Source organism: Strigops habroptila, chromosome 14 (genome assembly GCF_004027225.2).
Source record: "Strigops habroptila isolate Jane chromosome 14, bStrHab1.2.pri, whole genome shotgun sequence".
NCBI lineage: Eukaryota > Metazoa > Chordata > Aves > Psittaciformes > Psittacidae > Strigops > Strigops habroptila.
Window position 1 is genome coordinate 1,707,890 of NC_044290.2, and position 13,867 is coordinate 1,721,756.

At 55.3% G+C, this 13,867-nt stretch overlaps 1 protein-coding gene across 1 annotated transcript in view; it reads left to right on the forward strand.

The window, feature by feature from the left end:
* The first annotated feature begins 2,399 nt into the window (after positions 1-2,399).
* Positions 2,400-13,867, forward strand: part of MYOCD (myocardin) — a 238,849-nt gene continuing 227,381 nt past the window's right edge. Inside the window, exon 1 of the mRNA XM_030506163.1 lies at positions 2,400-2,644. The gene's annotated coding sequence lies outside the window, so the exon portion shown is untranslated. The remainder of the gene's footprint in view (positions 2,645-13,867) is intronic.

The following is a 13,867-nucleotide window of genomic DNA, read 5'->3' on the forward strand; positions in this document are numbered from 1 at the left end:
GCTGCCTCAGCGGCCGCCCTGGGGCTAGATGGGTCCCAAGGGGGGTTTTGTTCAAGGAACCTACCTGCTGGTGTCAAAAAATGATAGAATCACAGGGTCACAGAGGGGTTTGGGTTGAAGGGACCTTAAAGCTCATCCAGTTCCAACCCCCTGCCATGGGCAGGGACACCTTCCACTAGAGCAGGTTGCTCCAAGCCCTTGTGTCCAACCTGGCCTTGAACACTGCCAGGGATGGGGCAGCCACAGCTCCTCTGGGCACCCTGTGCCAGCGCCTCAGCACCCTCACAGGGAAGAGCTTCTGCCTCAGAGCTCATCTCACTCTCCCCTCTGGCAGGTTAAAGCCATTCCCCTGCTGTGGAATCCTACAGTGTTTGGTTTTGGTTTGTTTAGAAGGGTGAAAGTTGGGGGGCAGGAACCTGCCACCAGCAGCGTCCCCAGCGCATGGCACAGCAGTGGCAACTGTGGAGCACGGGCGGGTGGATGTCACTGTGCTCTTCATCCCTCGGGAGGAAGGACCAGGGAGAGGATGTGCAGAGCAGAGGCAGAAGAGGTGCAGGGAGCAAAGGCAGGAGCCTTTGGGGCTCGGTGTTAATGGGAAGAGAGGCACAGCCTGAGCGGAGCTGTTGCCTCACAGGCTGCTGCCTGCTTGGAAAACACCATTGCACGCCAGTGATGAGGACTGCACTGGGGAGGACCCTGTCTCCATCCAGGTTCCTTTTCCAGCAGTGAGAGCCTGCAAACCTCCAGGCTTCAGCCAGACACTGACATCCAAAGGGAAAGAGTTGACTTAAGGGATGGTGAAGTATTAGAGGCTGCACTGGTGCTGCTCAACCCAGCTCTGCTGAGCAGGATGGCCCAGGCTAGCCTAAGCCCTGAAAAGGGGGGTTATAGGTGGGAAAGTGACATTTTGGGGGCTTTGATACATGGGTGAAGTCAGAGGGCACTCAGCAGCTTTTCATTCTTCACTCCCAAGGATCAAACCTGGAGAAATCAAGACCTGCTGATGCAGTGGATGTGATAAAGATCAGCTCCATTCCTGAGGTGAGCCTGTGTCCCTGGGACACAGGAGGACAGGGGCTGCCAGCACCTCCTTCCCCTTCCCATTCCCCACCTCCTTCCCCAGCCAGTGGTGCTTCCCAAAACTGCCTTTGGTACCTCTTGACCATAGCCTGGTGCTGCTGCAGGGTGGCTGGATGGAGAGTGTCTTGTACCTGCTGGGGCAACGATGAGTGTACCCTGAAAGGAAGCCACGGGTGACTGACCGGGGTGCTCAGTGCACAGGACCTCCCTGTCAAGAGGGCTCCCAGTGCACAGTGTTGCCTCCCCAGCACCCATGTCCCAGCCAGTCCATGCCACACTGGCTCCATTATCCCCCTGCTCAGGGTGACAGCACCTCTGGGAAAGCCGGGCTGAGCCCAATAAACCCTGTAGTGCTCCGAGCCCCGGGTGTTGGGCCTCTGGGTGCTGTGCCCAGCCCAGACACTGTGGCTTGGTCCATGAGCTGTGGCGAGCCCCCGGCAGGTCCCAGTTCGCAGGTCCCAGCTCAGACCTGTTTCTCTGCACACCAGGATGCTCCCAGGGCCGGGATGAAGCGCAGGAGCCTGGCAGGGCTGGGATCCCCACAGCAGCTTTTCCAGCTGCCCCGCTCCCCACTGCTCACGCCGGGATGCCCGAGGGGTGCAGAGGTTTGGGGGGGGGGGGCTGTGGTTCGTGCGGGAGATGGCAGCAGCCGTGCCCAGCCCCGCTCCTCACTGCAGGACATGGAGCTCCTGCCCCACCAGAGCTCCTGTGGCCAAACTGCCCTGAGACCCTCCAGCGACAACCCAAACGTCCCCTGTCAGCGGTGGCAGCGCGGCCAGCGGGTGGCTTGGGATGAAGTTCAGAGCAGGGCGGGTTGTTCCGCTGCCTGGTGCGCACTGTTAATTCTGAACCCTAATGATGACACTTCGACACCACCACAGGTACTTTACAGCCCGTTAGCAGAGATGCGGTCTGCTCTCCGCCTCAGAAATGCTTCCCTCCGTGCCCTACAAACCTCCTGCTCCTAAAGGACACTCCGAGCGGGAGCAATGGGGCGGGGGGGGGGGGGGGGGGGGGGAAGCTCCGCCTCTTCCTTAACCCTTGCGGGGCCGGAGCGGATCCCGCCGCCCGGGGCTGCGGCTGAGGGTGCCCGGGACGCTCCGTAACGGGGCTGGGGCCGGTGGGGAGTGACCCCTCCACCGGGCACAGGCAGAGACACGATCGCTTCGCACCCGCGGGGCTGCGCCCCCCAAAATCCCCCGTTCACCTGAGCCGGAGCCGGGCAAGGTGCGAGCCCGGAGAGCCCCCGGCACCCTCCGGCACCCCCGACACCCCCCGGCACCCCCGACACCCCCCGGCACCGGGCTGCCTCCGCTGCCCCACGGGCTGCAAGAAGTTAATTTGCCTTTGGAAGAGCAGCGCTCGGAGTTTGTCTGATTCCACTGCAGCAGCTCCTTGCGCTCTATTTTAAACCAGTTCTCCCCGTGCTTCAAGTTTATATAACATCCCCCCCCTCCCCAGTCCCTGCTCCCTGCTAAAAGCAGCCCTAACCCGCGGAGAAAGCAAGGAGGCACAAAAGCAGCATCTCCTCCGGGACACTGTAGCCCAGCCGAAAAGTTCCCAGGTAATTTGCGTTTCCTTCTTGATGTCTTTCTGCTCTTCAGCTGCTTTCTCACACGCGTTGGGTGCTGCTGACACACGGCACCTATGAGGGAGGCTGAGGTCGGGCATTGCCAGCGCTCCTGGGTCACTGGTGGGGCCTTGGTGGCCGCTGGCTCCGTGCTGGGCTCCGTGCAGCCCATCCTGGAGCATGGCACTTGTTGGGGACAAGCACAAGGTTCCTTTGGGAGCTGGCCTTGCTGGAGAGGCTGGTGGGAGGATGCTTTGCACGGGGAGGATGGTGGTGAAGGACCAGGTGCGGTTCCCAAAGGCTGCTCTGATGGTGAGTGTAACCCCACCACCCCATCAGTGCAGAGCGGAGATGGCTCCCGGCTCTCAACCCTCTTGCTCCTTTGTCAGGAGGAACTGTGGAGGGTCACTCTGGTCACACCAAATGCTCAACCCTTCAAAGCAACTTCTCCCTGTCTCATCCATGCAACCCACAGAAACTGCTTAGAAACAGTTCCCGGTTGCTCCTGCTCTGAAATTTGGGGCATTTATGGACCTTTTTGTTTCTTTTAAATGAATGCACTGAAAAGTGCTGCCAGTCACCAAGCCCTGATGTCATCTGTTGAGCACCGCAATGCTCTAGGGAGGTTCTGTCAGCCCTGTGAAGGGCTTTCTGGTGTCTCAGGGTTAATGCTTTCGAAAGCACCGCCTTGGTCGCATTCCCAGCACAGTTGGGCTGTGCGGAGCGGGAAGAGCTGTTGGGATAGGGCTGTGCCTGTTATTCCTGCTCCTCCTCACAGGCTGCCTGACCCTGTGCTGCCCGTCAAGAACCTCGTTCCTCATCGGAACAGCCCTCAGTGTGTGTACATGTGCTCTGGGAAAAGGGATGAGGGTTTAGTGCCGTGTATCGTGACTGCTGCTTTGCCGAGGTCCAGCTGGTTGACTTTTCCCTGCTGCCTCTTAGTGACACAAACATCATTTCAGCTCTGGGTGGAAAAAAAACCCCAAAAGGCAGAAAAATAAGTGTTTTATTTCATATTGCATCACCCAATCCCTCCTATAGATGTCATTTGTGAGGTGGCCCCAGGGACAGCAGGGTCAGTGATCGTCATCCCCGGCTCCGGTGCTGCTCTCTCTGGTGCTGTCTGTGTGTTTTGGTGGTCCAGCGTGCAGGGGAAGGGAGATGTGGTGCTGGTGTGGAGTGTGCAGCCTAAAAATAGTTTCCCTCTTGTGCTCCATCTCAATGGGCAGCCACATATGACTGTACATGGATTGGTCTGATAGTCCCGTTTCGGTGTAAGAGACAAAATATCTTAGTTATGGCTTTGTTCTTCAGCTAACAATGGGTAGCTAAAAATATCCGGCTTTGTTCCACTCAATAAAGCTCTCTCAAGGGGAGACACTAACGTTACGTTTTTGCCAAATCCTTGCAAAACACAGCCAAAGAAAATGCACATTTTTGCCAACAACTTTTCATAAAACATGGAACCAGCAGAAAACTTCATCCCGGAGCTGCTGCCTGCCCAGCTTCCCCGACCTCCTCCCCGTGCCCAGCCTGCACCATGCCAGCATCCGGCCCTGGAATCTGGGCTCTGGGTGATGCGCTGCTCGTGCCTGGCAGGGGCACATTGCCCCATGCTCCCAGTGGCGGGTGGTTGGTGGTCGCTGTGGTCTTGCTCCAATTCCCTTATTTCCCATCTGATGGCAGCCAGGGCTGGAGGTCGGCCAGGCCGGCCCCTTCCCGCTGTGCGAGCGCTGTGCTCGTGTTAAAAGCCTGGCAGGGCTGCTCGCAGCCTGACAGCCAAGAGGAAGCCAGCAGAGACCTCACTGAGCTGGCAGGGATGAGCCCTGCTGCGCTCACCCCATCTCCAAACAGAATCACCACCTCCCCACTGCTGCCACCCTGGCCCCCGGCTCCTCCCGTCCAGCCGCGGCACTGCACGGATGGGTGCTGCTCCCAGGAGAACCATCCCCTGCTTTGTGGAGACCAGCCTGCTCCTTGGGTGATGCTCCCTCCTGCACGCCCGTGCCCTGCAGCAGGGGCAGAGCAGGTCTGGGTGGCCCCAGCTGAGGAAGCCCCTCTCTGGGGCAGAGCTGGTTTGGATGAGCCAACAGGCCATTTACAAGGAGCTGGGGCCCAGTTTGGGTTGGGCTGGAGAGCTGCCCAGCAGGTGCTTAGAATCCCAGGCTGGTTTGTGTTGGAAGGGACCTTAAAGCTCATCGAGTTCCAATCCCCTGCCACGGGCAGGGACACCTTCCACTAGAGCAGGTTGCTCCGAGCCCCTGTGTCCAACCTGGCCTTGAACACTGCCAGGGATGGGGCAGCCACAGCTTCTCTGGGCACCCTGTGCCAGCGCCTCAGCACCCTCACAGGGAAGAGCTTCTGCCTTAGATCTAACCTGAACTTCCCCTGTTTCAGTTTGAACCCATCACTCCTTTGCTTCCTGAGTGGGACCAAGGCTTGCTTTAGCTTTGCCCAGCATCAGGAAGAGGTTGGGCTTCTTCCACCTTCCATTGTACTGAAGTTTTCCAGGGCTACAAATTGTTCTTGCAGATCTTCTCTGAAGATGTCCCCATTTTCCAGCATCCCTCCTGTTGTGTGGGCATAACGACCAGTAGTGATCTCCCTAATTCTGGATGTCTCTCGCCGTGCTGTGGTTGCTGTCCAAGCCACAGTGCCAGGTCCAAAGCTCCTACTCAGCCAGTTTCCACTGTGCCCCTTCCTGCAACCTTGTCACGTTGCTGCTTTTCTCCAGGGTCACTCCACTTGCATGTGGCCACGTTAAACATCGCCGGCATTCAGGTGGGGACATTTCAGGAGAATGGGAAAGTTTGTGGGTTGCAGCAGAAGCAGTTCCCTGTGCCAAGCCCTGTGGAGCTTGTTCAATGCCAGTGAGCAGCTGAGGTTACTGATGGAGGAGGGATGTGAGCCAGGGGACACTGTGGCTCTTCCACACACTGAAGCAAAGCCTCTCTCTGCCTGGTGCTTATCCTGCTCCTTCCCCACCCCTCCATGGAGGACCTGTCTCCTGCTCAAAGGCTGAGCTCCAGAGGTGGATGAGCACATCTGTTGGGAAGCAGAGGCTGCCTGACGTGATCCATGCAGCATTTGCTGCAGCACTATTCCTGGAATGTTCTTGCTTTATTTCTTGGCCTTCTTGCCTGTTCCTGCAGAGGTGCTGAGTTCATGGACAGGGGATTAGATGGCAGAGATCCTGTTCTGCTCTTGGGCTCGGGGTGTGCATGCACCCCATGGAGTGGGGGCTACAAAAACAGGCCAGAGCTCCCTGAGCTGAAGGGCAGGGACCCACCAGGACGTTGCTCTGCCAGATGTGACACATCTGTGACAGGGTTATAAGTCACCACCTGCCTTTGAGGTCGTGGCAGGCTGGTTGTGCATGTAGAATCATAGAATCACAGAATGGTTTGGAAAGGACCTTAAAGCTCATCCAGCTCCAACCCCCTGCCATGGGCAGGGACACCTTCCACTAGAGCAGATTGCTCCAAGCCCCTGTGTCCAACCTGGCCTTGAACACTGCCAGGGATGGGGCAGCCACAGCTTCTCTGGGCACCCTGTGCCAGCGCCTCAGCACCCTCACAGGGAAGAGCTTCTGCCTCAGAGCTCATCTCAATCTCCCCTCTGGCAGGTTAAGGCCATTCCCCTTGTCCTATCACTACAGTCCCTAATGAGGATGTTCTCCAGCACAGGCTGGCTGCTGGGTGCAGGGAGTGTGCAGATGGTCCCCTGCTCCTGGGAAACTCGTGGTGTCCCACAGAGCACGGCTGGGGACAGCACTCATGGTGCCAGCTCAAGGCTTCCCTTGCCTGGAGGCTCATCAGCACAGCTCTGCTGGAGGATGGTTCAGAGATACAGCACAGACCTTTGCACCCAATGGAGCAGAAGCAAGAGGCACTAGGGCCAGACATGGGGACTTCTGACTTGCAGGGTAGCTGTGGACATCGGGCATCATACATGGGAGTGGTTCATCCAGCCATGGGACCTTCTAGCTATGTGTTTGTGTCTGCATGGCCTCAAGATGGGATCTCATGACTAAGGGTTTATGCATGTGGCCTCCCCATGACCTGCTGTGGTGATCTCCTGTCCTGCCAGCTAGTGCTGCTCATCAGGTGCTAATGGTTTAGTTTAAACCAGGAGGTTGTTTCTGAGAACCTCAGGTGGGACCATTGGATCATCCAGGTTGTGCTCTGCGTGTGGTGCATGTGGCTTGCTGGTCAGCACGCTCTTCAACCTGGGTTCGCAGAGCACTCTGGCTTGTCCTGCTTTCTGGATTGCCCCTTCTGTCCCTTCTGGATTGTGCTTGGTGTGGGATTGTGAAGCCGGAAGAGCCAGTGCAGTGACCTTCATGATTCTCTTCATGGTCACTGCACCTGGGACCTGCCCATGTCCATTGTGCAATGTGTCCCAGGCACACAGCAGCCACCAGCTCGGTGCTGTTGGCATTGTCCTGGAGAAGGCCGGGGACATATGTCTGCCTTTTCTGACTCATGGTGATTTATGTCCCAACCTCAAGCCAAAAATACACGCTGCGTGCACGGGCCCGGTTGGAACAGATGCAGAAGGCTTATCAGCTGTCCCCAGGGACTTCCTGGCTCTGGACCTCATTGTGAGGGTGTGACAGCCACCAGCACCCTCTGGAATGGGGCCATGCCCTCTCTCTGAGCTCTGGGGTGCTCGTGCTGATGTTTGCTCATCTACCAGCACACTGTGCAATGGGATTGCTGGTGTCAGCCCATGGGGCATCTCCTGGTGGGCCTGCAGATGTGTGATGAAGAACCTTTAGAACCAATAGATGCCTTTGTAGAACTGGGAAGGAGTTAATGAACTAAAATAGACCCCAGGCTAAAATGAGCAGGCTTTCCCACCCATCCCTCATGCTGGGGTGGAATTAGCCCAGCCAGACGCACCTCAATCCCCACCAGCTCCCGCTCTCTTCTGGGTCTGTCCCAGCACTGCACAGTGCAGGCAGCAGGAGACCTTGGAGTGTCAAGAGCTGCTCTTTGGGAGCCTCAAGGCAGCTTTGGGGCTTGCTCTGTGCTCACCCCATTCAGACACTTGGCAGTGGGTGAGCGGAGCGTGCACTCACAGATATTCCTCGTCCTTCGCCCCTGAGGGCTGTGCTCAGGAGGAAGACAGGACTTCACTGTGTATCTCAGTGAGCATCATCCAGCCCCTGGGCAGGCTCTGACCTCGCATGGGGAAGCCTGCCTGTGTCTTTGCACGTTGGCAGCAGGAATGGTGGCCAGTCTGTTGATGTTCTCCATTCCCAATAAATATCTAGGATACACCATACATCTCAGCCAGGCTCCTGGCACCCTGCGATGGTCCCTCTGCAACATCCCTCTTCCCCTGCTAAAGCCTGTGCAAAGCCACTGCTGCTCTCTCTGTTGGCACCAGGGTGGGCTCAGGGCCCCATCTCCTCTGTGCCACTGCCCAGCCTTCTCCCACCCCGTGTGCAGTGGGTGCTGAGGGGTGTTGGTGTGCTCCTGCCCTGGAGAGGTGGAGAAAGGCAGGGCCTGCAGGAACCGGTAATGTCCCACTCTGGCTTGCTCTGGTTGAGTTCTCCCACCTTCCCCAGTGGTGTGCTCACAGTGCCAACCATGCTGCCCAGGGCACTGAGTGAGCCCTCAGAGCTGTATCCCAAGTGCAGCTTCTGTGTCTCCCTGGACCATCCCCAGGGCTTTCTCCTCTCCTTACAGCCCTCCAACCCCATTAACTGCAGAGCTGCTTTTATCCTTTATGTTATTTTTCAGGCCTCCCGAGGCCAATCCATCCCCACATGCTGCTGTAGCCAATAGAGGGGACAAAACCAAAGTGGCTGTGGCCTACTGAGGATGAAAGCCTGGCATGCTCTGATTTGAAGAGGCTTGTCTGCTCCTAGGATGAGTTTGTGAGCAACAGGGTGATGCTGTTCCTATGGCACATTACAGTGTATAACTCCCAAATCGAGTTGTGCAACTTTCCTGCATTTCTAGAAGCTAAACTGCTGTTGAGGGAGGGCAAATGACCAGGAAACAGGGCTCAGCATCTTGCCGTAGGAGCCGGTCTCAAGGCATCCTCCGGGGACTTGCTGAAGTGCAGAGGGACCTGGGGGTGAGATTGCTGCAGAGAGCACATGGACCCAATTGGGTGCAGATCCAGATCCAGCACATGTCTGTGCATGATGTTGCCTATCTGCACTGCAGGCTGATGCAGTAAATCCACGTGGAGGCCTGTGGAGCAGGTCCTTTTGCAGGGCTGCCAGCCGGGGCATGTGGAGGGTGTTTAACTACCAGCAGCAGCACATCTCGCTCTGGTCCAGCGGCTTGTTTTGCCCTGCAAGTAACAGTACCATGCGGTGCCGCGAGGGACTTGAGTGGGCTCAGGATAGTCTTTTCCCTCCCAGTGTTACCAGAAGAGCCTCAACTCCTTCCTGCAGCGGGACAATGAGTGATCACTCCCTGGGGATGTGGCAAACGCTGCAGAACAGCCTCACGGAGCTGCGAGCTCGAAGGACCCCGCTGCGCTCTGTCCCTGCGGAGCTGGCAGGGTCCCGTCTCTGCTGCACAAGCACACGTCCCTGTGCCACAGGGGCTGCCCCGTGCCCCTGAGGAGGCCAGGGGTGGATGCAGGTAGCTCGAGGAGTGCCCTATGCAGTGGATGCAGGTAGCCAGACGTGCTGCTGCCCCCAGCCTCGCTGCTGAGGGGAGTTCAGGTGGCAGACACGGTCCTTCAGGTGGTGTTTGAGCTTGGTAGATTCCTCGTGCTGCTGTTGCTCACACATCCTGTGCCGCTGCTCCGTGCTCACTCTGCTCCTCTGGGGCTGTTCCGTAAGGTGGCTCCAGCCTGTGTCCCACCGGGCTCCAAGGCGGATTTCTGCAGGGCAGCCAGGGCTCCCATGGTGAATGGTTTGGGTTGGAAGGGACCCTCAAAGCTCAGCTAGTCCAACCCTCTGCAATGGGCAGGGACACCTTCCACTAGGCCAGCCTCCAGGGGTGGTGCATCCACCACCTCTCTGGGCAACCTGTGCCAGTGTTTTACCACCCTCATTGCAAAGAATTTCTTCCTCAGCCCGAATCTCCCTCTTTCAGTTTAAACCCATCACCCCTTGTCCTTCTGCAACGGGCCCTGCTGAAAAGTCTCTCCATCTTTCTTGTAGGCCTGTCTTAAGAACTGAAAGGCCACAATACGGTCTCCCCTTAAGGAGCCTTCTCTTCTCCAGGCTGAACCAGCCCAGCTCTCTCAGCCTTTCCTCACAGCAGAGAAGGACCCCAAGTCCTCCTGCTCAGGGCTACTCTCAATCCCTCCATCCCCCCGCATGTATTGATGTTGGGGTTGCCCCAACCCACATGCACTTGGGTTGAACCTCATGAGGTTTTCATGGGCCCCCTCCTCAGCCTGTCCAAGTCCCTCTGGATGTCATCCTGTCCCTTGGGGGTGTCAACTGCACCACTCAGCTTGGTGTCATCAAGGAAGAGTCTCCTACTGAGCAGTGCAATCACAAGAGACATGAATAAGGTGCGTTGCTCCCTTATACACATTGGTGCAGCAGTTTTGGGGCCCTCCTGCCAGGGACTGTCTCGTGGGCACATGGCACCCACTGCTCTGGGGCCAGCAGGCTCTTCCTAGGGCCCAAGATCTTGGACAGTGTTGCTGCATGTCCGCACCATCCCAGAGCTCTACCCTGCTCTCATGCTTTATCTTCAGGGGTGCGTGGTAGTGAAAGGTGTGCATATGGCCTTTCAAAAGAGATCCCAAACACACCCTCAGTCCAGTTTGAACAAGAAGAATACCAAAAATATATCTCAAGCAGCAGTGCCAGCACTGGTTTCCTCCTGAGGAAACTGCTGCTCCAGGTCTGCAGAGCCATGGAGAACAGCAGAGGCAGAGGTCTGAGGGGCAGCAGTGGCCCACGACTGCTGCCTGAAGATGTATCTAGTAACTGCTGTGTCCCATTTGGGACATGTCCTGACACCGGCAGTGTTCAAGGCCAGGTTGGACAAAGCCTGGGGTGATGTGGTCTAGTGGAAGGTGTCCCTGCCCATGGCAGGGGGTTGGAACTGGATGGTCTTAAGACCCTTTCCAACCCAAACCATTCTGTGATTCTATTGGTCCTGGGCACAGCGTGATCAGGGCACCTGGGACAAGGGACAGGGATGTCACTTGGGACCTTGGCAGATGATTTCTTCAGCAGGGAGGTGCATTTGGCTCAGCCCTGGGTGCAGGAGGTGACCTGCTGCTGTTACTAGAGCACAAGGGACTTACTATATCTGGGCCATAAGGAGTGCGCTGAGGACTGGTGCTCACAGCAGTTAACCCATAGCACACAGCCAGGCCTAGAAAAGGAGATAAAAGGGATGTCTGAGCCCAGAGTGGGAGGCAGCAGCTCTTTGGAGATGAGCAGGATGTGCCAACAGCCCTGGGTTTGTGCTCTGGAGATGTTCAGCACTCCTGACAATACTCCTGTGCAGGCTCTTCTGTCGGGTTCTCACCCGCGCAGTGCATCGGTGGTATCTGCTCCCCTGCACCGCCTTCCCCTCCGCTTCCCCAGCGCACACGCTGGCTGCCCAACTCCCCGGCCATTCCTCATGGAGAAATTCAACTTTCTGAAGTCTGCAAGCTTGCTAAGAATAAACCTAATAAATTAGTGAGCGCATTCAGAGCGCACCCCTGCTCGCTGATCTGGCATTTTAATCTACTCGTGAAGTTATCCAGAGTGTTTGCTCAGCGTGTGGCCAAGTTCTGACATCTTTGCATGCTGCTATTGTCAGTACATCTCCTGACCCTTTGCAAAAGGGTGGCAGGAGGAGTGGATTTATAAGAATCTTCCACTGGCGAAGGTAGCGGAGTTGTTCCTGCTCACACACTCACTGGAATTATCTCCCTGAGCTCATCTTTGCCCGTTATTCCGATCCAGTGGATGAGATACTATTAAACAATGCAGCTGGTTTATGTTCTCCAGGGCTACGCATCCTCTTCAGTGACACACATTCTTTGCAGGTCAGTTGTAAAACATGTTTGATGTTGGCACACAGGCAGCTGGAGCAAACTGAAGCCACTCTTTCTCCTTGGGAATGACAGCAGTGGCAGCTGCAGGTTGGAATGGCCTCTGCCCTGTTAAGGCAAGAAGTGGAAGCTGGGAGAGGGGACTCATGCAAGCAAGACAAGGGGCAAACAGTTTTGTGCAGGGCCCCACACAGAGAAAAACCCCCAAAAATTTGAAAGGAAGTAGGAAAACCTTATTTTTTGAGAAAACAATTCATAAAAAGTTAATTTGGAAGAGGATAGAAAGGGGGAACCATGAAAGAATAAAATAGGCTTTAGATCTGTAAAGGGCAAGGTAAGGTGGAGGCCACAAATGCCCTGGTGTGACATGAGAAGGGGAAGGAAGTGACTGGGACTGCCTGATGCTCAGTAAGGGTGAACCTGGCCAACTCTCCATCCCTTCCCAAATTCACCTTCCACACTGCTTGACCATTCCAAAATTGACCATAATTGACCCTTCATGTTGGAGGCCTGCTCAGCAACCTTGGGTCCTACACAGAACCACATGTCTACACGGAGTTCAGAACACCTTGGCTCACAGGCTGCCAGGGCAAGGAGGTCCAAGGGAGCAGGTCTTGGAAGGAGGAGAGGTCACTTCTGCATGCTCCATGATTTAACAAAGCTCTGTGAGATCACTGCAGGTCTAAGAAATGGTCATAGCTTTTTTGTAGCAACTTATCACCAGGAAAAATGTCTATGTTGAAGCTTTTGCTGTCAATGAGGCATGACTGAAAGGGAACGGTGGGACTTGGTCCCTGCCTCTAAGTATGAGCAGAGTCAGCAGGAGTAGCGGTGTTCTAATTTTCAGAGTTCCTTTTCATCTTTCTTTGCACTAAGAGGCCTTCAGATACCTTTGAGACTATCTAGTCTGGATACAAGGACTAATCTGAGCCCAGATTTATTCCTGCTTAAAGCAGAGCAAGCAACCAAGCATGATGCAACATTTGCTAATGATGGAGATTCCCACACTGCCTTAGTAAGTTGTTCCAGTGCCAGTAAGGATTATGCCATGTTACTGGTGTCAGTTTGCCTAGCTTCAGGTTCCAGATGTTGGATCATACTAAAACTCTATCTGCAAGGTTGGAGAGTCTTCTGTGGGGAAATCCCTGCGGTCTAGATACCCCAGCAAGCAGAACAGATTGAGCTCTGGAGGTGTCTCACTGCAAGGCTGCTCCTCTTTGGTCATGCTCAGTTTTCCCTCCAATATTTCAACATCCTGGTGCACAGTGAGACCCAGAACCATGTGCTGGGTGGACACAGGCACCCAAGTGTGGGGCAGTATAATTTCTGGAGGCTGCTGGTGGCCTTTTGGCCACCTTTACGTGCAAGGAAGTTACAGCCAGACTCCCATGGGTCTCACAGTCACCACTGCCCAGGACACAGCACCTGACTTGTGTTTGTGGCTGATAATCTGTGCCCTGTTCCTAGACGTATGACTATATTTGGCTGTATTAACTCTGCTTGTGCCCAGTGTAACCAGCAACCCAGGCCGTTCTGCAGCAGTGATCTGGCTGCTTCTCTCTTTGCTGGTCTCACAAGCTCAGTGTCATCAGCAAACTTTGCCGCAGATGATTTAATAGTTCTTGCAGATCATTGATAAAATTGCTGAGTAGCAGAGGGGCAGGACCCGGCCCCTGGGGACCCCACTGAACCCACCCCGCTGGGTGAGGAGTTCCCACTTACAATTGCATCTGAGACACGTCACCCAGCCAGCTGCTAATCTATTTCATATGTGCCATGTTGATTGTGTATTGTTCTAGTTTCTTCACCACACTGTCACACAGGACCAAGGCAGTTGCCTTGCAGAAGTCTGTTCCACCACCAATATTGTTTTTCTCAATCAAACTTACAATTTCAGGGAAAAGATGGATCTGAGTTTGACACGTTCTGTTTTCCAGAAGTCTGTGTGAATTGGCATTTATATTTCTTTTACTTAAACCTCTATCTGTTGCATGCTGTAGCAGCCTTTGGAGGTGAGTGCCTAGCGCTGATGCCAGGCTGGCCAGTATCTGCTCCAGCCAAATACTTCCATAAACACTGGCTTTCTTCTATTGCTGTTGTTTGCTGTAGCACATCTATCTACAGATAGACTAAGACTACCAACAACTTCAGAAAGAGCTATATTTATTCCTTTTATATTGAGAGAAATGGCTTCTCATTAGCTTCAGGTTTGCAGCCCATACATTGTCCTTGGCT